This window comes from Coregonus clupeaformis, unplaced genomic scaffold, assembly GCF_020615455.1.
Source record: "Coregonus clupeaformis isolate EN_2021a unplaced genomic scaffold, ASM2061545v1 scaf0018, whole genome shotgun sequence".
Lineage (NCBI taxonomy): Eukaryota > Metazoa > Chordata > Actinopteri > Salmoniformes > Salmonidae > Coregonus > Coregonus clupeaformis.
The window spans coordinates 1097650-1122893 of record NW_025533473.1 but is presented as its reverse complement, the minus strand read 5'-3'; positions in this window follow the sequence as shown (position 1 = coordinate 1122893).

The following is a 25244-nucleotide window of genomic DNA, read 5'->3' as shown; positions in this document are numbered from 1 at the left end:
TAGGGAAAATAGAAAAAAGTAACAACAATGACATTAACACTTCAGCATATTAAAACAACAGTGAGAAGCAATTCAACTCTTTCAACATTGATAGTTATTAAAGCCATAAATATATCGCATTTGATTATAAGGGAACCAATAGCTCCAGCACCAATTTTAGGGGGAAAAATAGTGTTATTAGGGTTAGGATGGGGACGTTCCTCCCACATGGAGAGATAATTATGGAGAAGAAGTATTGTTATCAGGACCAGAAGTAGAAGCTGTTGCACCTAGTCAAAGGAAGTATATTTTGTACAACGATATGAAGTGGAAGAGGGTTAGGAGTGATTGTTCATTTATTTTGCGTAATGTTACAGAGAAAGATCAGGGAGAATATATGTGTACTTATCTAGTGCAAGCATTAAAATTTGTTCCGGTTAAGAATTATTGGTTAAAAGGCTATGTAATTCGTAAAGTGACGCTTATAATGGAAGATTTGGAATCTGTTGAAGCTTCCACAGTCACCGAAGGAGTTCAGGAGAAGTATATTACAGTAGCCACTCCAACAGTAAATACTACACAGAGGATATCGGTAGCTTTCCCACTAGAAGTAGTTAAGGGTGTTAATACATCAACTAAATCAACTACTTTAATGGTAACTTTGGAAGGGATTAATGGTACGACGGCAATAACAAATGTAGGAAGTATGACACCGACACCAACAACAACTTTTCTGAAATCAAAGGATGTAGCAAGAGTGACTCGAGAGTTTATGTTACGGATGGAGAGTGCTGTCAATGGTAGTAAGGATAGGGTTAAAATAGGAGAGCAGATGGTGGTAGAGAACAATATAGATTCATCTGAAATAGTGAAGGATACTATCATGGAGGTACAGGATGAGGTCTTTGATTTTAATGACAGACAAGGAGAGGTATCTGATCAGTACCGCTCGTTAGGGAAGAGAGAAACTAAATGGAAGGCATATGGGTTTGATTCTTCTGTTGTGAAAATTAAAGATGGATGGGCAGGTAGGAATCTTTGGTTCCAGCAGCTAGCTCATTCTGTAAGATCAGTGAGGAATCTTGAGGGTCCATGTCTGTTGAGAATTCCAGCACCAGACACGTGGGGTTCCATGTTAGACGGTCGCTCGACCTCTATCGAGTATGTGTCAGTCTTATGCTTTGTCATGGCTATTGTATCAGCAACAATCATTAACAGATAAAATAATGTCGTTGTCAAAACATTTGTTTAAGCCTAGGTTTAGGTGTTATTGGGTTAAGTGAATTCACTTATGTGAATTTGTTAGATGGGAAGGAAAATCAGGTAACAGCGAACCCTGAAGCATTGGAGGTGAAACCAGTGAGGGCTAAAAGTTGTTTTTGTTCTAATAAAACATGATGTAAGGGGTATGTTTATGGGAATATCAGATTGTGATGATTATATGATGACTTTGGGTAAGCATGACCTTAAGGGTAGTAATGAGAAATATAATGTTACTTTTTATGTTCCAGTTATTAAGAAGAGCAGGACTTTGATGGTGAAAGATTAGCTTTTGCCTGGCAATGTGACTATTGGGAATTTTAGAGATATTTGGAGGGTTTGTGGTGATAAAGCGTATATATTCTTACCCTATGGATGGACAGGATGTTGTTACATGTCAACGTTGAAGCTTCCATATGAGGTTTCTACCATTAAAAGAGGGGTAGCACCGGACACAGATAAATCTGAATCTAGGTTTGGAAATCGGGTGAAAAGAGACATGGTGACATTTCATAGTCTGGGAAGCCTATCATTGGAGGATAAGTCTAAGAGAGAAGGGGGGACTTTTTCCATGGTATGGTGTAACATTTTTGGCAGATCATATTGATAATATTACCTATACTTTGATTCCAGATAGTTATAGATTCATTGAAGAATATAAGGGATGCGTTTGGTAGATCTGAAGGAGCTGGATGGTCAGCGAAGACTTGATTGCAAGATCAGTTAGGCCCAGTGGGAGCAGTGATGGTTTACGATTTAATAGCAGTTTTGATAGCACTGTGTGTGATGTTTGTAATTTGTTACTGACCTTTGAGAAAGCTATGATATTGAGATAGGTTGGAGTTGTGATGCCTGGAGACAACACTCAGATGCCGTTGTTGACTGTTCCTGATCTGGATGAAGATGGACAAGTGGGACTGGATGGAGTATTGATGGATAAATATCATTTTTGATTATTTGATAATTTTTCAAAATTTTTTTTTTCAATATTAGTGTGATTTTAGTATGATGTTATGAATCAAAGGGGGGAAATAGGATGATGTGATTCATATATCATTTTATATATAATTTTTATATTCTTAGTTGATATTGATGTTTAATTTGAAAGTGTTGTTTTGCAAAAGATACTGTTTGGTCTTTTCTTTTCTTCCAGAAGCATTTGGGGGAATATGTAGAGATTGAAATACTCAAACAAGGACAATATGAAGGGACAATATGAAAGGACAATGACTGGAGGAGATGGAACAAGGAAGGTGTGGAAAGATTCCGATTCCATCATCAACGATGCATTGGAAGTCGAGACTACGGAGGAGATGAAGTGTAGTGGACTACATTCCAGTATCTGCAATGAAATATAGACATATTTGCATGTGTAATACATAATTTGTGTCATATTCTTAGGTATTACTTTTTGTAGAATGATATTTGATGTTATTGGATACATGTGGGGATCTTAGATGTTTTTGTTTATTTCGGGAATGCTTAGGGACAGGGAGACTAGGCATGGATAGAGATTCACTGTAGGGTCCGATGGGTCGACCAGCCTGAGAGTGGACATTTTTTGGATAGTATTTTGTTTGCAGGGGCTTACATGTGTATTTAATTGCATCATAGTTTCAAATGCATTGATAAAGATTTATGAATTCATCGGGAGTACCTAGGTGGTTGCCTGGGGCAGAGGGACCGTGAGAGAATTTTACTGTCTTGATTGATGGATGGATATTTGGAACGAAGGCTGCCAGACAGTTTTTCGCTCTCACACTCCATAAAGATTTGTTCATATTTCATAGTAATGTATTCACACTTCATAAACATGTATTCATATTTCATAGAAAGGTATTTACACTCTAGAGGAAAATGTTTTTGGTTTAATGTTAAAGATACTCAATAAGATAAATTGTTACTTGTCATAATCCTATTCTGTTTGTTTTCGAGACTTTTAGTTCGTCTCGAAGGGGGGAATGTAGTGTATTAGGATTATGTCTTTGTTAATGGTTTTTAAGTGGAACTGAAAGGATGTTTATTTAGCAGAAAGAGAGCCGGTTTTTAGAGTGACGCCACATACAACAGACAGGAAGTGTGTGTTGTAGACAGGGGATTGGACAGTAGAGGGAGCCACCCATATCTTGGGAAGATTATATATACTGGGTAAAAGCGAAGAAGAGGTTAGAGCGGCCATTGCAATTCGGGGGATGCCGTTCTCCGGGTGAACTTGACACCTGTAAGCTCATGCTGAAATCTTGTGATATGAATAAACCTTATGATCAAAGTTCAGTATGAGCGGACTCCTTTGTTTATCAGCAATAATTGCCAGCATTTACTCGATACTACACCCTCCTCAAAGAAAGCCACCTTGCCAATGCAGAAGGACAGGTTCACAGCGCAGCTGGCAGAAAAGTCCTTCACATTGGGAGCCCAAGCTGTAGCAGCGGCTAACAACATTGCCCTCCTCGCGGCCTCTGTCCCGTCTAACGACGGTAAGACTGAGCTCAAGGGAGAAGAGGTGGAAGAGGCGTCCAGAATTTCTGGCGTTATTCTCCACCTAACCCAGGCCTCGGCCGTATGTGCGGGGAGGTTCACGGCTACTTCGGTAGTCATGGAACGACACCTCTGGCTGTCTCTAACAGCCATGAAGGAGACTGACAGAGTGTCATTGCTCAACGCCCCCCTCTCTGATGACGGGCTCTTTGGAGTCGCCGTCAAGGAGACGACGGAGTGTTTCGCCAAAATGGACGAAGAAAAGAAGCAGCTGGCTAGACACCTGCCACTGGCAGGGAAGTCCAGCTGTGCATCACAGAAGCCATCCACCTCCAATGCCCCCAGTAGAGCAGGATCTACGGCGAGAAGGCGCGCCAGGCGTCAGACAGCTGCGACCAGCAGGCGAGTGGACTCCGCCCCCCCAGTGGCACCAGTAGCTGTGACGATTCCACCAGCGAGGGAGGTAATTGCGACGTCGGCCTGGCAGCACCCTAAGGGTGCTCACAAGAGACGACGTCAATGACGGGATGAGGGGGAATGGGAGCTGGCTCGGCGCTCAATACGACGGTGCCCACTATTCCCCCCCACCCTTCTGTGCAGGGTTTGGAGGAAACTGTATTTTTCTATGTTTACAATAAAGAGTTGGCTCCAATTGACTTTGTCACAAGAGAGCCCTTTTTCCATAACACATCTGATAATGTTCAGGTCACTTCATTCCCTATGTCTCTCCCCCACCACTCTGAGTGTAGTTCAGCCCACCTAAGGTGCGTAGCTGAACACACACGAGGCGAGTGCGATAAAGGTAGCAAGGCGCCGCCTTGTGTTACCTCATAGAGACCTCACGTTACAGACTCCTAGGAGTGCTTAATGAGTGTCTCACATAGCAGGCTGCAGTCTCAGCCAGATAATAGCATGATGACGCGACCGCTATTCGGGGACGGCGCTCTGCCTCCGGCTAACGCCTCAGTCAGTGCAGTTCAGACCCGTGCTGCGTTCACGGAGGGCCGGAATACTACAGTTACGAGTTTAACCAACGTATTGGCGCCCCCGTTTCTCTCAGAACACGCTGATGTTTCCTCTCCCTTTCATGGGAGGCAGTGTTGGGGAACAGTGGCGGCGAGGGCCATCGAGGAATACAGGTCCTTCATACTGAATGTACCACAGCTTCGCGCTCTTCCGCTTTATCTGCATTGCTGGGAGTGGCGGCGAAGCTGTACCCTCTCACGCTGGCTAGACCAGACGCTGCAGAAGGGTTATGCCATCCAATTCCATCGGACCCGTCCCCCATTCAGGGGAGTGGTGGAGACTGTGATGAAAACGCCCGAAAAAGTGGCCGCTCTGGTGTCAGAGATTACGGAACTTTTGGCGAAGGAGGTGGTCACAGTAGTTCCCCGGGAGCAGAGGAACAAAGGGCTATATTTGCCCTACTTCCTGGTGCCCAAAAAGACGGGGGGAATGAGGCATATATTGGATTTACGCATTCTCAACGAGAGCGTAACCAAACGGCCCTTCCGAATGCTCATGACAAAACGTCTACTGGAATGTGTCCAGAAAGGAGACTTTTGTACGAGCATAGACCTGAAGGATGCGTACTTTCATGTGCCGGTGCAGCCGCGTCACAGAAAGTTTCTGCGATTCGCCTTTCAAGGGGTGGCGTACGAGTACACGAGGATGCTATTCCAAGTGTGTGGAGGCGGCATTGGAACCGTTGCGTCGTCAGGGAATAAGGCTACTAGCCTACCTACTGGCTCTCACCCCGTCAGCAGAGCTGGCGTTCATTCACACGACACAGACAGTGATTCATCTCACGCGTCTGGGGTTCGCTGTGAATTGGAAAAGAGCGCGCCTTGGCCCAGTCATCAGATTGTCTATCTGGGGATACAGCTAGACCCTGTAATGATGAGGGCTCGAATTTCGGACCCTCGAAGGGTAGCCCTGTTGCTAGCCCTGAGAAGGTTTTGTCCAAATCATACGGTAACAGCGCTGTCAGTCATGTCACTCTTGGGTCTCATGTCGTCAGCCCATTTCGTGGTTCCACTGGCACTCCTACGCATGTGCAGGATGCAGCGATAGTTCGCCCAACTAAGACTAGACGCAGTGCGTCAACGTCATCGGTTGGTGGTGGTTCCTCTCTCGCTCAGTGCAGATCTGAACTATTGGAGAGACCCGCGCGTTCTCACGCACGGAGTCCCGATAGGCAATGTGTCCTCCTACATTCCAGTGTTTACAGATGCCTCTCTGACTGGATGGGGAGGGACATGTCAGACCCAAGTGATAGGAGGGGTGTGGCCTCTTTCGAGTCGCCACATCAACCTCTTGGAGTTGGAAACGGTTCGACTGGTTCTGACCCACTTCGCGTTTACCCTTCGGGGTCGCAATGTGTTGGTCTGGTCAGACAACCGGACCACAGCATTTATACCGAAGGTTATTAAGAGCTCATATAGATCACAGACCGTGGAGCTGTGGGCTTTTTCTCCCCCTCCCCATGGGGAGAGGAGAGAGGAAAGGCTCCATCGCCTGTGCCCAGTGCGTGCTTTGGCGTTTTACGTTGAGCGCACAGCAGCGATTAGGTCATCACCTCAGCTGTTTGTGTGTCACGGTGCAGCTCCACTAGGTAGACCACATTCGAAACAGCGTCTGTCTCATTGGCTTTGCGAAGGCATTGAGACAGCTTATGAGGCAGCGGGGCGACAATTGCCTCAGGGTATAAGAGCCCACTCGGCTTCTACTGCCCTTTTCAGAGGAACAGGGGTAGAGGATATTTGTGCAGCGGCGTCGTGGTCGTCACCGTCTCCATTTATCCGTTTCTATCTCTTGGATATGTCTTCTAACACTTTGGCTCAGTCTGTACTCAGCGTGGCTGAGGGGAGGACTTGAGCTAAGAGAGAGGAATGCAGGACCGAAGAGACAGGTCTCTTTCAGGTCCGCTTCTGATAGAAGGACATATTATAGCATGACTCCTGACTGACATGTTCAGTACAGTAGAAGGCATGTATTGATCTGCCCATCAGTGAATAACTGGGTTGAGGCGGAATGATGAGGGATAATAGTAGTAACCTTGGTTACGTTACTATTAGACTGGTCATGACAATTTTGATGGAATGTGACGTCATATATCTGCTTGTTCAGATTAGTATGAATCATGTTCTGGGATCTGCCCACTAATCTTTGGGGTTCCATTGATTGAGTGGGGCGGGCTACCGTGTACACAATGTAGAGTGACACTTTGTGTCATTCCATTAGTGGTCGTATTGTTGTAACAGGATATTGAGGTACCATCTATCTGCTAGTACAGATTAGTATGGCCCGTATTCTGGTGATCTGCCCACTAGACATTGGTGTTGTCATTGGACTAGGTGGGGCGGTTTTGGACCGATGACGCAGTATATTATGACACCATGTATTGTGATACAGTGGTTACAGTACTGCGGGACTTGGTCGCAGCCATTGCTAGGCCTGACCTTTTCATTTCGACGGGAAGTGTTGGGCTCGGCAGGGAGTACATTTTGGAGCGTTGCGCTTCGCCTTAAACCAATAGGAGCAGAGCTCCCCTATGGGGCGGAGCTCCACGATATAGAACGATAGTTACCGGAGTGTAACTCCAGTTCTATGAGTGGAGCGGAGCCCCATAGGACTTAAGGCCCTGCCGACCCTCTCTAGTCTCGCTGAAGATAAATATCTCATGAGGCTGATTGAGTGGAAGCGTCCCCTCTTATAGGGACACCTGTACTCCTATTGGCTGCAGGTGTGTGCATAATTTTGTTTTAGGCTGTTGCTGCCTTAGGGCAGAGGGTAAACCAATAGGAGCAGAGCTCCCCTATGGGGCTCCGCTCCACTCATAGAACTGGAGTTACACTCCGGTAACTATCGATTTCCTCCTCCACCAAAGCAGTACCGATAAACTCTGACTACTGCTTTTGGATCACCAGGTGCCACCTTGATGTCATAATGCTTTGCAATGACGAGTAGATTCGCTTTTGTACATTTATCTAGCATTTCCCATGTAGGGTTTTCCACAAATGCTTCCAACTTTAAGTCCATGGCTTTAATTGTATAAACCTCTGTGTTTATGCAACTTTCAAAATGATTCCACCAACCTTATAACCCCTCAAGGTGGATGTCAGTGACAAACTCTACCAAAAAAGTGTATTTTGAACACTCAAATATCTGGGCACAGCAGCGCTTCAGAGTAAGTGACTAGAGCAACCACCATACTCATGGGAAACAATATCCTGGACGAGCCCCCATTTTGATACGTTCCCCAGCAAGAAAACCAAATAACGTCACTCAAACCAAAGGGAGAACTAACAAAGAGTCACTGACAACCAGTGGCGGCTCCTGAAAAAATTCTCAGGAGGGGCAATTTTTCTGATGATTTAGGTGACCTACACACATTTTAAAAAAGATATGTCCAGCAACAACATGAAGACAGGGGCAGCATATAAGTCAATACCAGAAGCATTTATTGACTGATCTGGGGAGATGGATTCCAGTTTCTGTGACAGATTATAAATAATCTCTGATGCCTTTGTTATATTAGCTTTTGGTTGAATGTACTGTCGTAGTAAATATATAATGTTATAGCTTGGTCTGACTAAAATCTTGTGCATGACCCATTTTGTGTTGAGCGTTTGTTTTCAATCAATGCTGTTCCTATCCTATAACAATGGACAAAAGAGTCCTATCTTGTCAGCCTTGTCAGCAGGTGGCCAAGGACAACACCCACGCCATAGGTCTCTCAGTTCTTCCAACTCACGAGTTCTTGCTCTGAGGACACACACACACACACACACACACACACACACACATCATCACTGATAACACACACACACACACACATCATCACTGTTAAACACACACACACACACACACACAAAAATCCCCTCTCTTTAGGCTGAACATTTGAAGACAGAGAACCCGACTCAGAGCCAATGCAACAGTGGAGGGGACCTCGCCCAACTCATCAGGACCAATCAGAAGATCAGAACTACTAGATTCAACCTACATCATTTATTGTATAAAATGTCTGCACACAATGTTTTCGGGGCTCTCTTCAGATAGCTCCCTAAGAGTTTGACGAACGAGTCCGTGCACGCGATTCCAGATATCTTTACCTCTGAATAAACTGCCTTTATTATACCATATCCACCCTGTCCAAAGTCTCTACTTGGTCTCAGTTCTCCAGTAAACTTGTGATTATCAACAGTACACAACGGTAACAAACAATTGGGGGAACTCACGGGGCAGATAGTAAGGTCGCAGTGACACAGAAAGCAGTTCAATGTCGGGGGTACAGAGTCGCTCTCTTACCAGGATCGATTTTCCCTGTGACTGTGTCAGATCGCGGTCCGCTCTGACCAGGGTGAAGCCGGCCGGCTCCACTTCTCTGTCCGGGACTCTGTCATCCAGCCAAGTCTCCCAGCTGTATTGGATTCCGCTGCCAGCAGCGTTTTCATTATTTAGTCCGTTCGTAGCGGGTATGTACACGATCAACAAGATCAGTCCAAAACCCACCACTGGAAATCCATGGTTGGCAGAATGTTTGTAAACTAAGTGTACAAATTAAAAACATAAAATAACGCCACTAAGTGTACAAATTAAAAACATAAGATAACGCCACACTGCAGGTCGCAACAGAGACGCTGCTAGCCGCTATTTTCTTAGTTACGTTCATGGTTACGTCACGTATGACGAAGCGCGTAAGTGCAAGCCCACAGACACCCATAGAGATTGTATTGAAAGCTTTGAAATTTGAAAAAAATAGATTTTACATGGGAGTCTATGACAGACTTCTGGGCGATTTTCAACATGACTGAAATCGCCCCAAAAACGGGCGGGGCCATTTGAAGCACGACTTTAGCCTGATTTGACATTTAGTGGCAGTCAGATCAGATTAGAACACTGATAACTACTGTTGCCGTGATATAATTGATTAGAAAAAAAATCCCTTCCTTTTCCCGTTTGGAAGTGCGTCGCCCAAATCGCCCTATTGAACACACCGCCCCTGCTGACAACACAGGTGGGGTTTAAGGAGGGGTTCTGAAAGACACTCATGGTGGTGTCCACTGAAAGTGGACTAGAAACAACAATTGGAACCGAAAAGACACCCACCATGAGCGCCCACTAAATTTGCTCAAGAAGAGGCAAACAGAAAAACCAAACCAAACCTGAAGACAGGAAGCAAACCAAAAAAAATGAGCAAAACAGGGAAGATCAGGTAAAGGATTGTTTGTCTAGAAATCAAAATAGGGAGTGCCAACTAAAAGTGTTAACCCTCCACATCTCTCAAGACAACTAGAGCACTGGGCCAGCCACTCTTAAATATCACCTGGGCCAGCACAGGTGAAACACCTTCCGACTAACGAGATGGACAAGCCAGCACAGGTGTAACACATACTGACTAATGAGGTGACACCAATCGGTGCGCCCTACGTGCTAATGTGCTATACGTCCTAAAAGTCACACCTTAAAACATAAATGTGAAGATGTCATGATCAGATGTTAGGATCCTATCAGATGTCATGGGAAAGAGAGAGTGTGGCTGCAGTCAAAACAACACAAACAGAACCATGAACACAACAGACATTGTAGAAGGTGTTCATGTAGCACACAACTGCTTGTGGTTTCATGCACATATCTTTAGTTAGTATCTGACACTATTATAGTTGGCACAGATGTGGTGAGGACACCAGCCAGTTAGCTGTTGGGCATAGTGGAACTGCCAGAGACATTATGAAACACCTTATTCCACTTGATAACTACCTCCATTTAAAAGTGTAACATTTGTAAAAACAAATGAGCATTAGAAACAAACACTTGTGAGATTGTAGAAAAACTGTCATTGTGCACATAACCAAGACCAAGGTTTTAGAAAAAATATATAGCAACACACTGTAGCTCTAGTGAGAGGGTGAAAATGATTTACTTACCTCTATGGTTCTGATTCTGGAGACAAAGGGCTGTGAGATATGAGTTTGATCCTAGACACATGAAAAGTGGGATGTATACCGGAGGATACGGGGCAACAGAAGACGAACTGCAGAGGAGCTAATGATCTTGGAGATGGGGAAAGGGCAGATAAACTGGGGGGAAAGTTTGCGGGACTCCACCCCGAGGGGCAGATCTCGGTTAGACAGCCATAGCTTCTGCCCGAGACGATACCGGGGAGCCGGGTTCCGGTGGTACGCTTGTCATTGATACCTGGAGGTGGTCTTGAGAAGAGCCGACCGGGCTCTCCTCCAGGTACGACGACAGCGGCGGACAAACATCTGAGCCGAGGGTATGCCAACCTCTTCCTCTTGCTCCGGGAAGAGCGGGGGCTGATAACCCAGGGAACACTCAAAGGGCGAAAGACCCATGGCAGAGTAGGGAAGGGTGTTGGGGGCGTATTCGACCCACACTAGTTGCTGGCTCCAGGTGGTGTGGTTGGCGGAGACCAGGCAGCGCAGAGTCGTCTCCAGGTCTTGGTTGGCTCGCTCCGACTAGCCGTTGGACTGAGGGTGGAAAACGGAGGTCAGGCTGGCCGACGACCCAATGAGTGTGCAGAATGCCTTCCAGAACTGGGACGAGAACTAAGGACCCCGGTCGAAGACCATGTCCACTGGGAGTCCATGGATCCGGAAGACGTGCTGCACCATGAGCTGGGCTGTCTCTTTGGCGGAGGGTAGCTTGGGGAGAGGAATGAAGTGGGTGGCTTTAGAAAACCGGTCCACAACTTTTTTTATTTTATTTTTTATTTAACCTTTATTTAACCAGGTAAGCCAGTTGAGAACAAGTTCTCATTTACAACTGCGACCTGGCCAAGATAAAGCAAAGCAGTGCGATAAAAACAACAACACAGAGTTACATATGGGGTAAAAAAACATAAAGTCAAAAAATCAAAAAATACAACAGAAAAGATATATACAGTGTGTGCAAATGTTGCAAGTTATGGAGGTAAGGCAATAAATAGGCTATAGTGCTAAATAATTGCAATTAGTATTAACACTGGAATGCTAGATGTGCAAGAGATTATGTGCAAATAGAGATACTGGGGTGCAAAATAGCAAAATAAATAACAATATAGGGATGAGGTAGTTGGGTGGGCTAATTTCAGATGGGCTGTGTACAGGTGCAGTGATCGGTAAGGTGCTCTGACAACTGATGCTTAAAGTTAGTGAGGGAGATAAGAGTCTCCAGCTTCAGAGATTTTTGCAATTCGTTCCAGTCATTGGCAGCAGAGAACTGGAAGGAATGGCGGCCAAAGGAGGTGTTGGCTTTGGGGATGACCAGTGAGATATACCTCACCAGCATGAGTGAAGGAGGCTTTGTTGCGAAATAGGAAGCCGATTCTAGATTTAACTTTGGATTGGAGATTCTTAATGTGAGTCTGGAAGGAGAGTTTACAGTCTAACCAGACACCTAGGTATTTGTAGTTGTCCACATACTCTAGGTCAGACCCGTCGAGAGTAGTGATTCTAGTCGGGTGGGCGGGTGCCAGCAACGTTCGATTGAAGAGCATGCATTTAGTTTTACTAGTGTTTAAGAGCAGTTGGAGGCTACTGAAGGAGTGTTGTATGGCATTGAAGCTCGTTTGGAGGTTTGTTAACACAGTGTCCAATGAAGGGCCAGATGTATACAAAATGGTGTCGTCTGCGTAGAGGTGGATCTGAGAGTCACCAGCAGCAAGAGCGACATCATTGATGTACACAGAGAAAAGAGTCGGCCCAAGAATTGACCCCTGTGGCACCCCCATAGAGACTGCCATAGGTCCAGACAACAGGCCCTCCGATTTGACACATTGAACTATATCTGAGAAGTAGTTGGTGAACCAGGCGAGGCAGTCATTTGAGAAACCAAGGCTATTTAGTCTGCCAATAAGAATGCGGTGGTTGACAGAGTCGAAAGCCTTGGCCAGGTCGATGAAGATGGCTGCACAGTACTGTCTATTATCGATCGCGGTTATAATATCGTTTAGGACCTTGAGCGTGGCTGAAGTGCACCCATGACCAGTTCGGAAACCGGATTGCATAGCGGAGAAGGTACGGTGGGATTCGAAATGGTCAGTGATCTGTTTGTTAACTTGGCTTTCAAATTATTTCGAAAGGCAGGGCAGGATGGATATAGGTCTGTAACAGTTTGGATCTAGAGTGTCACCCCCTTTGAAAGGGTCCAGATTGTCTAGCCCAGCTGATTTGTAGGGGTCCAGATTTTGCAGCTCTTTCAGAACATCAGCTGTCTGAATTTGTGTGAAGGAGAAGTGGTGGGGGCATGGGCAAGTTGCAGCGGAGGGTGCAGAGTTGATGGCCGGGGTAGTGGTAGCCAGGTGGAAAGCATGGCCAGCCGTAGCAAAATGCTTGTTGAAATTCTCGATTATTGTAGATTTAATCGGTGGTGATAGTGTTTCCTAGCCTCAGTGCAGTGGGCAGCTGGGAGGAAGTGCTCTTATTCTCCATGGACTTTACAGTGTCCTAAAACTTTTTGGAGTTAGTGCTACAGGATGCAAATTTCTGTTTGAAAAAGTTAGCCTTTGTTTTCCTGACTGCTTGTGTATATTGGTTCCTAACTTCCCTGAAAAGTTGCATATCGCGGGGGCTATTTGATGCTAATGCAGTACGCCACAGGATGTTTTTGTGCTGGTCAAGGGCAGTCAAGTCTGAGGAGAACCAGGGGCTATATCTGTTCTTAGTTCTGTTTTTTTGAATGGGGCATGTTTATTTAAGATTGAGTGGAAATTACTTTTAAAGAACAACCAGGCATCATCTACTGACGGAATGAGATCTATATACATCCAGGATACCTGGGCCAGGTCAATTAGGAAGGCCTGCTCGCTAAAGTGTTTTAGGGAGCGTTTGACAGTGATGAGGGGTGGTCGTTTGACCACGGACCCGTTACGGACGCAGGCAATAAGGCAGTGATCGCTGAGATCCTGGTTGAAGACAGCGGAGGTGTATTTAGAGGGTAAGTTAGTCAGTTTGATATCTATGAGGGTACCCATGTTTACGGATTTAGGGTTGTACCTGGTAGGTTCGTTGATAATTTGTGTGAGATTGAGGGCATCTAGTTTGGATTGTAGGATGGCCGGGGTGTTAAGCATATCCCAATTTAGGTCACCAAGCAGTACGAACTCTGAGGATAAATGGGGGGCAATCAATTCACATATGGTGTCCAGGGCACAGCTGGGGGCTGAGGGGGGTCTGTAGCAAGCGGCAACAGTGAGAGACTTATTTCTGGAAAGGTGGATTTTTAGAAGTAGAAGCTCAAACTGTTTGGGCACAGACCTGGATAGTATGATAAAGCTCTGCAGGCTATCTCTACAGTAGATTGCAACTCCACCCCCTTTGGCAGTTCTATCTAGACGGAAAATGTTATAGTTGGGGATGGAAATTTCAGAATTTTTGGTGGCCTTCCTAAGCTGTCAGGATAGCGGTGTTGCCATCAGACGGGGGAAGACCCGTGACAAAGTCCAGAGATATTTGAGACCAGGGACGGTGAGCAACAGGCAGAGGTTGGAGGAGACCAGTCGGAGCATGCTAAGGAGTTGTTCTGCATACAGATCGTGCAGGCGGCGACAAACGCGGAGACATCAGGAACCATGGTAGGCCACCAAAAGCGTTGTCGCACAAAGGCCAGGGAGCCTGGGTGGCAGGCAAGCCTGGAGGAGTGGGCCCACTCCAGGACCCAGGAGCGGACAGCGTCAGGCATAAACATCCGGTTATCTGACCCGAGTCAGTACAGTATCAAGTCTGCTGCTGCGTTGTGCGTTTACTAACTCAACGTTACAACATAGCATTTGGTGCTTTGGAAACACGCTGAAGTACGGCCTGACTGCTGGGAACATGCCTACAACTTCATCAGAAAGCTGTCAAAATATCGTAAATGAGTGACAAGCTACACGCTGTTTATACAGTGGGGAAAAAAAGTATTTAGTCAGCCACCAATTGTGCAAGTTCTCCCACTTAAAAAGATGAGAGAGGCCTGTAATTTTCATCATAGGTACACGTCAACTATGACAGACAAATTGAGATTTTTTTTTCCAGAAAATCACATTGTAGGAATTTTAATGAATTTATTTGCTAATTATGGTGGAAAATAAGTATTTGGTCACCTACAAACAAGCAAGATTTCTGGCTCTCACAGACCTGTAACTTCTTCTTTAAGAGGCTCCTCTGTCCTCCACTCGTTACCTGTATTAATGGCACCTGTTTGAACTTGTTATCAGTATAAAATACACCTGTCCACAACCTCAAACAGTCACACTCCAAACTCCACTATGGCCAAGACCAAAGAGCTGTCAAAATTGTAGACCTGCACCAGGCTGGGAAGACTGAATCTGCAATAGGTAAGCAGCTTGATTTGAAGAAATCAACTGTGGGAGCAATTATTAGGAAATGGAAGACATACAAGACCACTGATAATCTCCCTCGATCTGGGGCTCCACGCAAGATCTCACCCCGTGGGGTCAAAATGATCACAAGAACGGTGAGCAAAAATCCCAGAACCACACGGGGGGACTAGTGAATGACCTGCAGAGAGCTGGGACCAAAGTAACAAAGCCTACCATCAGTAACACACTACGCCGCCAGGGACTCAAATCCTGCAGTGCCAGACGTGTCCCCCTGCTTAAGCCAGTACATGTCCAGGCCCGTCTGAAGTTTGCTAGAGTGCATTTGGATGATCCAGAAGAGGATTGGGAGAATGTCATATGGTCAGATGAAACCAAAATAGAACTTTTGGTAAAAACTCAACTCGTCGTGTTTGGAGGACAAAGAATGCTGAGTTGCATCGAAAGAACACCATACCTACTGTGAAGCATGGGGGTGGAAACATCATGCTTTGGGGCTGTTTTTTCTGCAAAGGGACCAGGACGACTGATCCGTGTAAAGGAAAGAATGAATGGGGCCATGTATCGTGAGATTTTGAGTGAAAACCTCCTTCCATCAGCAAGGGCATTGAAGATGAAACGTGGCTGGGTCTTTCAGCATGACAATGATCCCAAACACACCGCCCGGCAACGAAGGAGTGGCTTCGTAAGAAGCATTTCAAGGTCCTGGAGTGGCCTAGCCAGTCTCCAGATCTCAACCCCATAGAAAATCTTTGGAGGGAGTTGAAAGTCCATGTTGCCCAGCGACAGCCCCAAAACATCACTGCTCTAGAGGAGATCTGCATGGAGGAATGGGCCAAAATACCAGCAACAGTGTGTGAAAACCTTGTGAAGACTTACAGAAATGTTTGACCTGTGTCATTGCCAACAAATGGTATATAACAAAGTATTGAGAAACTTTTGTTATTGACCAAATACTTATTTTCCACCATCATTTGCAAATAAATTCATTAAAAATCCTACAATGTGATTTTCTGGATTTTTTTTCTCAATTTGTCTGTCATAGTTGACGTGTACCTATGATGAAAATTACAGGCCTCTCTCATCTTTTTAAGTGGGAGAACTTGCACAATTGGTGGCAGACTAAATACTTTTTTCCCCCATTGTAAGTGCAGTGGCCAACATCCTTAGCTAGCAGTAAAACACGGAAATGGTTCCAATCGTTTTTCCGTAGAGGAAAAACTACTTCATATAAGGTCTGTGTTTTGTGTAGGCTTATCCCGGTGTGACGTTTTGATAACCGCACAAATCTCTCTTGGACAAGGTAACTTTTATCAACAGATTCGCCTGTAAGATCTCCTCAAAAATGAAATGCTAATTAACTGAAAATGTGGCTATCATCCAGAACGATATTTACCGGAGTTGTAACTCCAGTTCTATGAGTGGAGCGGAGCCCCATAGGACTTAAGGCCCTGCCGACCCTCCTCTCGCTGAAGATAATTATTCGGGAGGCTGATTGAGGGGAAGCATCCCTTTATATAGGGACACCTGTACTCCTATTGGCTGCAGGTGTGTGCATAATATTTTCTCAGGCTATTCGCTGCCTAGGCAGCGGGGTAAACCAATAGGAGCAGAGCTCCCCTATGGGGCTCCACTCCACTCATAGAACTGGAGTTACAACTCCGGTAACTATCGTTCTATATCGTGGAGCTCCGCCCCATAGGGGAGCTCTGCTCCTATTGGTTTACCCACTGCCCTAAGGCAGCATCAGCCTGAGACAAAATTATGCACACACCAGCAGCCAATAGGAGTACAGGTGTCCCTATAAGAGGGGATGCCTCCCCTCAATCAGCCTCCCTTTATCTTCAGCGACTGGACTAGACTGGAGAAGCCAAGAAGACACGAAGAAAGACTCAGGACGAGATATGCCGTCGATTTCCAGTTCAACGACGTTGTCCCAGAAATGAACACACCAGGAGATTTTCCACCCCCAAAAGCGCATTTCAGAGCTCAATGCAGATGCTCCTCCATGGCGGCTGGCGACTCCCACAACTTATGTTTCGTGTGTTTGGGGTCTCAGCATGCCAAAGAGGGCGTCAGCAGTCCCCCTAACTGCACCTCCTGCGCCCTCCTTTCTATAAAGGAGAGGTAGCAGCGCTGGGCGTTTTTCAGGGAGGATATCCCTCTAGAAGATGTGTTGTCAATTTTAGCCACTGCTTCAGAGGTGTCATCTGACGGCGCAGATTCTGGAGATTATGGGGACTATGAGGAGGAGGCAGGCATTCCAATGGAACAATCTGACCCCATCCCTCATACGTTCAGGCCCCCCTTTCCTTTGGTTAGTGAGAGGGCCTGTAGTTCCTATGGTGATGACGACACAGGCTTTGAGAAATCAGAAGCCCTGTTCTTCGCCGCAGCTTCTCTGAGGTCGGACTTTCCCGGACTCATTGAGAGAGCTGCCAGACGGCTGGAAATAGCGCTGCCCCCTATTCCCTACGCACCGGAGGTTGATTTACTGGAGGGCGGCCCTTATTCCAGGCCAAGGAGAGCGGCAGAGCCACTGGCTCCAGCCATGCCTTCATTGGCCAAGTACGTCGAGGGCTCATGGGAGGCACCTTTAGCGGAGCGTTCGCCGGCTAAATCGTCCCTCCCATTCACTAGAGTGGAGGGAAGGTTCCAGGGCCCAGCAAGAGGAATCCCCAGGTTAGAGAGCGCCATGGCGGCGTATCTCGTACCGGGTTCGAGTCCTTGGCCCTCTTCCAAAAAGGCCACTCTACCATCTCAGAAGGACCGTCTCACAGCACAGCTGTTAGATAAGTCCTTCAATTTGGGAGCCCAGGCTGTAGCAGCAGCCAATAACATTGCCCTCTTGGCAGCCACTCTGTCCCGTTTAACCACTGGTAAGACTGAGCTGGAACCAGAGGAGGTGGAGGAAGCGTCCAGAATTTCTGGCGCCATCTTGCACCTAACACAGGCTTCGGCCGTCTGCTCCGGGAGGTCCATGGCCACTTCGGTGGTCGTGGAGCGACACCTCTGGTTGTCTCTGACGACCATGAAAGAGGCAGACAGGATGTCCCTCTTGAACGCCCCCCTCTCTGACGACGGGCTCTTCAGAGTCGCCGTCAAAGAGGCGACAGAGGTTTTCGAGGCTGGACGAGGAGAAGAAGCAGCTGGCCAGACACCTGCCACTGGCAGGGAGGTTAGGCCCTGCACCCCAAACCCAAAGACTGTCCACTTCCGCCGCCCAGGGTAGACAGGGGTCTATGGCGAGGCGGCGTATCCGGCGCCAGTCGGCAGCTACAGGAGGCAGGAGAGCGGGCTCGGCCCCCCCAGCAGCCACGGTGGCCCCATTGACACAGCCGGCGAGAGAAGTGGTGAGAACGCCGACCTGGCACCCAAAGGGAGGACACAAGAGGAGGCGCGCATGACGGGACATGGGGGAGTGGATGGAGGACACGTAGGGATCGAACGTGGCCACTGTTCCCCCCCACCCTTCGGTTGAAGGGATGGGTGATGATGATAATGCTTTATGTGATGTGTACAATAAAGAGTTGGCTCCACCTGACTTTGTCAAAAAAGAGCCCCTTTTCCATAATACGTCCGAGAGCGTTCATATCTCACCCTCTCTCTCTTACCACTCGGAGTGCCGTTCAGCCCACCATGGGTGCGTTGCTGAACAGGCACTTAGGGTAGGTACAAATAACACTTCAGGTATAAGGAGTGTTTCACATAGCAGGCTGCATCTGTATGCATTCGCTCCGCTGTCCTGCATTCTCCCACTGTTAGCCAGGGTGAGGTCAGGAGGGCTGTCAGTGTTATTGATAGCCCCCGATCGCCCAGGGGCTCCTTGGTTTGCGGAGATGAGTCAGATGTTGATTGCGCCACCTTGGCCAATTCCACATCGACGGGACGCATTGTCTCAGGCGGGGGGTTCGATAGGGCAGTTGCCCATAATCGGCCAACCACTGAAGGCTTGGCTGCTGAGAGGGACAGGCTAGAGCGCCGTGGGTTATCTGATGCAGTGATCAGGACCATGCAGGGTTCACGTGCCAGTTCCACTTCCAGGATGTATGCCAGTAGATGGAACGTGTTTTCATGATGGTGTGTCACACAAGGTGTAGACCCCATGAGCTGTCAGGTTGAGAGTGTTCTCTCTTTCCTACAGCTTATGTTTGACAAGATTTCAGCTTGTCACGAGGGGTTTGGCAGAGACAATGTCTTCAGCCACCCTCTAATGAAACTTTTCTTATTGGGAACGCGGCGGCTTAGGCCAACGCCTAGAGCCACGCTTCCTCAGTGGGATTTGGCTTTGGTACTCGAAGCGCTATGTAAGTCGCCGTTCGAGCCATTGAATCAAATACCCCTCAAGATGCTGTCTATGAAGACGGCACTGTTGCTCGCTTTGACTACTGCTAAGCGTGTCAGTGATTTGTGTGCTCTTTCGACGAGACCCGACTGCCTGGCCATTAATGGCGATCTGAGCAGAGCGGTGTTACGTCCTAACCCGGCATTTGTGCCGAAGGTTATTAAGAGTTCACATAGATCACAGACCATGGAGCTGTGCAGTGGCGGCTGGCCGATAGAGGGCGCTAGGGCGCCGCCCCCTTAAATAAAATTATTTAAAAAAATAAAATAAAAAATAAATAAAAATAATAATAATAATAATAAAAACATCAGTATGTCAATATTTGTGTGTTTGAAATATGGAATGCACACAGTAATATGTGTAAGATATGATAGAAAATCATATTCGCAACCTTTCCTCTGCCTGTCAAACGCCTCGTCAGCTCTGGGCGATACAGAAAGTGCCCCGAGGAGGCGGGTCTACGTAGCAGTTAAGCCAATTGCTAATTTAAGATATGAATGTATGACATAAAATGTAGCTAATCAGCGATTTTAATTCGAATCCAAGGAGGGCGATTATTTTATCGCCCCCAAGCTCGCCCCTGATAAAATAAGGACCGGGCTCCAGTGGCGCCATTTTTACTAGACGACAATGGCGAGCGCAAACGCATTACTCCTCCAAGACCCAACCCTAACTCGGTGAAATCTCTCCTCCAAGATCCGTTTGAGAGGAGAACTTTGTCAGAGAAAGTTCGGGTGAAAGAGCTGGGCCCAGATCAACCTGACCTCTCAATCAGACAGCAGGCTAGCGAGAAAGGGAAGCAGTATATGCGCGGCTTCTCCCGTAGCTGGTACACCAGGAAGGCTTGGCTAGCTGGGTGCACTGATGCTAATGCTTTATTTTGCTTTCCGTGCTTGCTTTTTAAAAACGACGGGTCAGATTCAGCATGGACAGGTACCGGAGTGAGGGATATGAAGCACCTGTCAGAGAAGGTAAAGAAACATGAGAACACCAGGGCACACATGGACAACTCTGTAAAGCTAGCTGTATTAGGAAGGGTGAACATTGCTACGCAGCTGGATGACGGCCACAGGATTGCGGTGAGGAAACACAATGAGGAGGTGGATAAAAACAGGCACATTCTATCCAAAATTATCGATTGTGTGAAGTTCTGTGGGGCTTTTGAGTTGGCCTTGCGTGGGCACGAGGAGACTGACTCTCGGACAACCCCCGGCATTTTCCGGGGCTTAGTGGATTTTGTTGCCTCCCTCGACAGTGTGCTGGAGGAGCACCTGAAGACAGCTACCGTTTTTAAGGGCACGTCAAAGACGATACAGAACGAGCTGTTGGACTGTATGCTGTCAGTGCTTAAGGATTACATCCTGGAGGAAGTAAAGAGTGCTGATTTTATCGCCATTCAAGCTGACGAGACGACTGACGTTTCCACCCACTGCCAGTTGGTGCTTGTGATACGCTACATCGATGCTAAAAGTAACGTCCAAGAGCGTTTTCGAGTTCATTTTGATCGAGAACGCAACCGCCGACACCATCGCTACAGCGCTGCTGGAGAGGCTCAGCACCATACTCTCACATGGACAAAAGGCCAAACTTATTGCCCAGGCTTACGACGGAGCAAGTGTGATGAGGGGGAGCCACCGGCGGAGTGCAGCGTAAAATAGTGGATGTGTACGAAAATGCGCACTACGTCCACTGCTATGCACATCAGCTGAACCTCATCATGCAGCAGGCTACTTCACGCATCCCCAGGATCGGCACTTTCTTTTCCGACCTTGCAGGATTTTCTGCTTTCTTCTCCAGGTCTCCCAAGCGAACCACCGTGCTTGACGAAGTGGTTGCGCATAGACTCCCAGAGCCTCTACAACACGGTGGAACTTCCACAGTCGCGCTGTAAACACTGTGTACGAGTACAGGGATGACCTCCTAACGTGTTTCCAGACCATCAGAGACTCTGGGAACTTTGATGCCCCGACTGTCAGAGAGGCGGGGGGCTTTGTGAGGATGCTCAAGACGAGGCTTTCTGTTTTTCCTGGCACTGTTCCACAAGATCATGCCAAATGTGGACATGCTTTTCAGCCAGCTGCAGAAGAGGAACATCGACCCTGTCTTCATTAAAGCACTTGTCCAGAGGTTCACAGACAGCATGCTAACAATCAGGTAAATAACTATATTTACTATTGGCTGATAAAGATGTTGTTAGAAAGATGAATAGTTCACTTACAACAGTTTAAAAGCCTAAATGTGTCTGGTCATCAAAGTGAGTGATTATCATAGAGCCGTCACAATTATATTTGTTTTAGTATTTTAAAAGGAAAGAGAAGACACAATCAGACGTTGATAATAATGCAGGAAAGTACTACACAGTTTGTAATAATTATTCAGGTGTCCACCAGGTCAATTTCTAGAAGAGGCCTAGTTGTTATTGAAGATTAACTTTATTGCTAAGTGCACAGCAGAACAAAATGATGTTGCATCCCTCTCACAAATGTAATAGAAAAAAGGCTTTAAAACGTAATAACATCAGTTAATTATGTACATCACAGGTTAAAAGCAGTTACTAGACATAGTTTGTGTGTATATACACACTATCTGTCTGTCTGTCTGTCTGTCTGTCTATATATATATATATATATATATATATATATATATATATATATATATATATATATATATAAAAAGTCACTGGTTCTGTGTTGAGGGGGAATTACAGTGAGTTAAGAAGTCTGATTGCAAGTTATCAAATTAAACTTTATTTTTTGGACCCAGGGCCTCAATTCCCTCTTTGTGTGGGGACAGCGCATCTGACGAGCAGCAACAGCCCATCAAGCGACGGAGGATGCTGGGACCAGGAGAACAACAGAGGTTGGCTATAGAGGTAAGTTGTGATGTAATTGTCAGTGTTTCCCCCTAGAACTTTTTTCAGGCCTTGTAGTATGTAGCCAAAACCCTGAACAATCAGCACCTTGGTAATCATATACTTGAGTTGGACATAGGCATGTGTCAGTCAGGATCACTTGCATCAAAATAGCTTAATTGCAAATTAAAGCTGATGATGTATCTTTTACAGGTATGTGATACCATCCTGAGTCATGCCAAAGAGAGGTTCTCCTTCACCCAGCACCTCATCAGCGCAACACTATTGCACGGAGAGTTGTTCCCACAACACAGTGTGAAGTTCCCGATACAGCGCTTGAAACAACCGTGGAGGCGTACCCCATGTTGAACAAGGCCAAGCTCAAAACCGAACTGTCCCTCATCTATGAGAACAGTGAGTTCAAGGCTTGTAGTGGTGCAGTGCCCCTGTACCAGTTCTTCATGGAGAACAACCTTCAGAGCACTTTCACAGAGACTGCCAGCCTCCTCAAGCTCCTCATCACCACACCCATGACAACTGCTGAGTCAGAAAGGTGCTTCTCTACACTGAAAAGGATCAAGACCTTCCTGAGAAACAGCATGACACAGGATCGCCTGAACGCTCTGGCCATGCTCTCCATGGAGAAGAAACTTGTCAGGGACATTCCTGACTTTAATCAAAGGGTCATTGAGAGGTTTGCCACTCAGAAGGACAGACGGGCAAAATTCCTGTACAAATAAGATGACAGACACACACACACAGAGCAGCTCTGGCCGCATGTTTCTTTGTATATAGTTGACCTTAGCATAAAAAATCCAGTTATATATGGTACTCTAGAAAGTCTTAATAGTGTCTTTGCTAATATTACTGTATATATGTTGTTTTGTATCAATTAATTGTTGCAGTTCTGGAGCACATTAACAATTAGTCACATTTAGTATGATCATAAAATACTGTATGCTATTCTTCCAGTCAAAGGTTTGAGTTCATCCACTTGATATCCATTTCTATATTATACATCCTTTTTATACAGTGTAAGATTTCCTATAAACTTTATAATAATTTCATGTTATTGTCCACTTTCCACTCTGTTCTGACAGCATGCCTGTTGCGTTGCCTGTTTACTACCAATGGTGAAAAGTTCACTTTAAATGCAAATGAAAGGCTTGGGTTTGTGTAATATGTTTTTGTGTAAGAATGCCTCAACTTTTTAATATTGGCATTAAATAATTACTGAATGTTTCACTGAGCACTGCTGTCCTGCAGTTTGTGTTAAAATATATCGCGATGGTTACAGGAAAAAAAAAGTATGGCACAGCCCCACCGAGAATATTTTTCACCAGCCGCCACTGGAGCTGTGGGCTTTTTCTCCCCCTCCTCATAGGGAGAGGAGTGAGGAGAGGCTCCATCGCCTGTGCCCAGTGCGCGCCTTGGCGTGTTACGTTGAGCGCACAGCAGCGATTAGGTCATCGCCTCAGCTGTTTGTGTGTCATGGTGCGGCTGCACTAGGTAGACCACTTTCGAAACAGCGTCTGTCTCATTGGCTTTGTGAGGGCATTGAGACAGCTTATGAGGCAGCGGGGCGACAATTGTCTGAGGGTATAAGAACTCACTCCACTCGTGGAGTAGCAGCTTCTACTGTCCTTCTCAGAGGAACAGGGGTAGAGGATATATGTAGAGCGGCGTCATCGTCAACACCGTCTCCATTTATCAGTTTCTATTTCTTGGATATGTCTTCTAACTCTTTGGCTCAGTCTGTACTCAGCGTAGCTGAATGGAGAACTTGAGCTATTAGAGAGGAATGCAGGACTGTGGAGACAGGTCTCCTTCAGGTCCGCATCTGATAGTAGGACATACTTTTTTGACATGACTCCTGACTGACAGGTTCAGTACAGTAGAGGGCATGTATTGATCTGCCCACCAGTGATTCACTGGATTGAGGCGGAATGATGAGGGATAATAGTAGTAACCTGAGTTACGATACTATTAGACCGGTCATGACAATTTGACGGAATGTGACGTCATCTATCTGCTTGTTCAGATTAGTATGAATCATGTTCTGGGATCTGCCCACTAATCTCTGGGATTCCATTGATTGAGTGAGGCGGCCTACCGTATACACAATGTAGAGTGACACTCTGTGTCATTCCATTAGTGGTCGGTATTATTGTGACAGGATATTAAGGTACCATCTATCTGCTAGTACAGATTAGTATGGCCTGTATTCTGGTGATCTGCCCACTAGTTATTGGTGTTGCCATTGGACTAGGTGGGGCGGGTTTTTAACCGATGACGCAGTGTATTGTGACACTTGTATGGTTAATGTGGTTGCAGTACTGTGGTAATTGGTTGCAGCCATTGGTAGGCCTGACCTTTTCATTTTGATGGGAAGTGTTGGGCTCAGCAGGGAGTACATTTTGGAGCGCTACGCTCCGCCTTAAACCAATAGGAGCAGAGCTCCCCTATGGGGCGGATCTCCACAATATAGAACGATTAGTTACCGGAGTGTAACTCCAGTTCTATGAGTGGAGCGGAGCGCCATAGGACTTAAGGCCCTGCCGACCCTCTCTAGTCTCGCTGAAGATAAATATCTCGGGAGGCTGATTGAGGGGAGGCATCCCCTCTTATAGGGACACCTGTACTCCTATTGGCTGCAGGTGTGTGCATAATTTTGTCTCAGGCTGATGCTGCCTTAGGGCAGTGGGTAAACCAATAGGAGCAGTTTTCACGTAAATGATCAAACTTCAGAAATACACTAAATACACTAGACTTCGAAATTAAACTGAAATTAATGACAGATTTCTTGATTTATTCTGACAATTTTTTTGCTAGGTAACATGATAAGATTCATGGGAAGAAGTTGCTTCCATGGGCGCCGAGTCGGCATAGGATGCCCACTCGATAAAGAGGCTTCCGAAGGGCACAGTGATGGCCCAACTAGCCTGACGAGGGTTCAGTCTCCTCGCTGCCCGGATGTACTCCAGGTTACGATGGTCAGTCAGAATGAG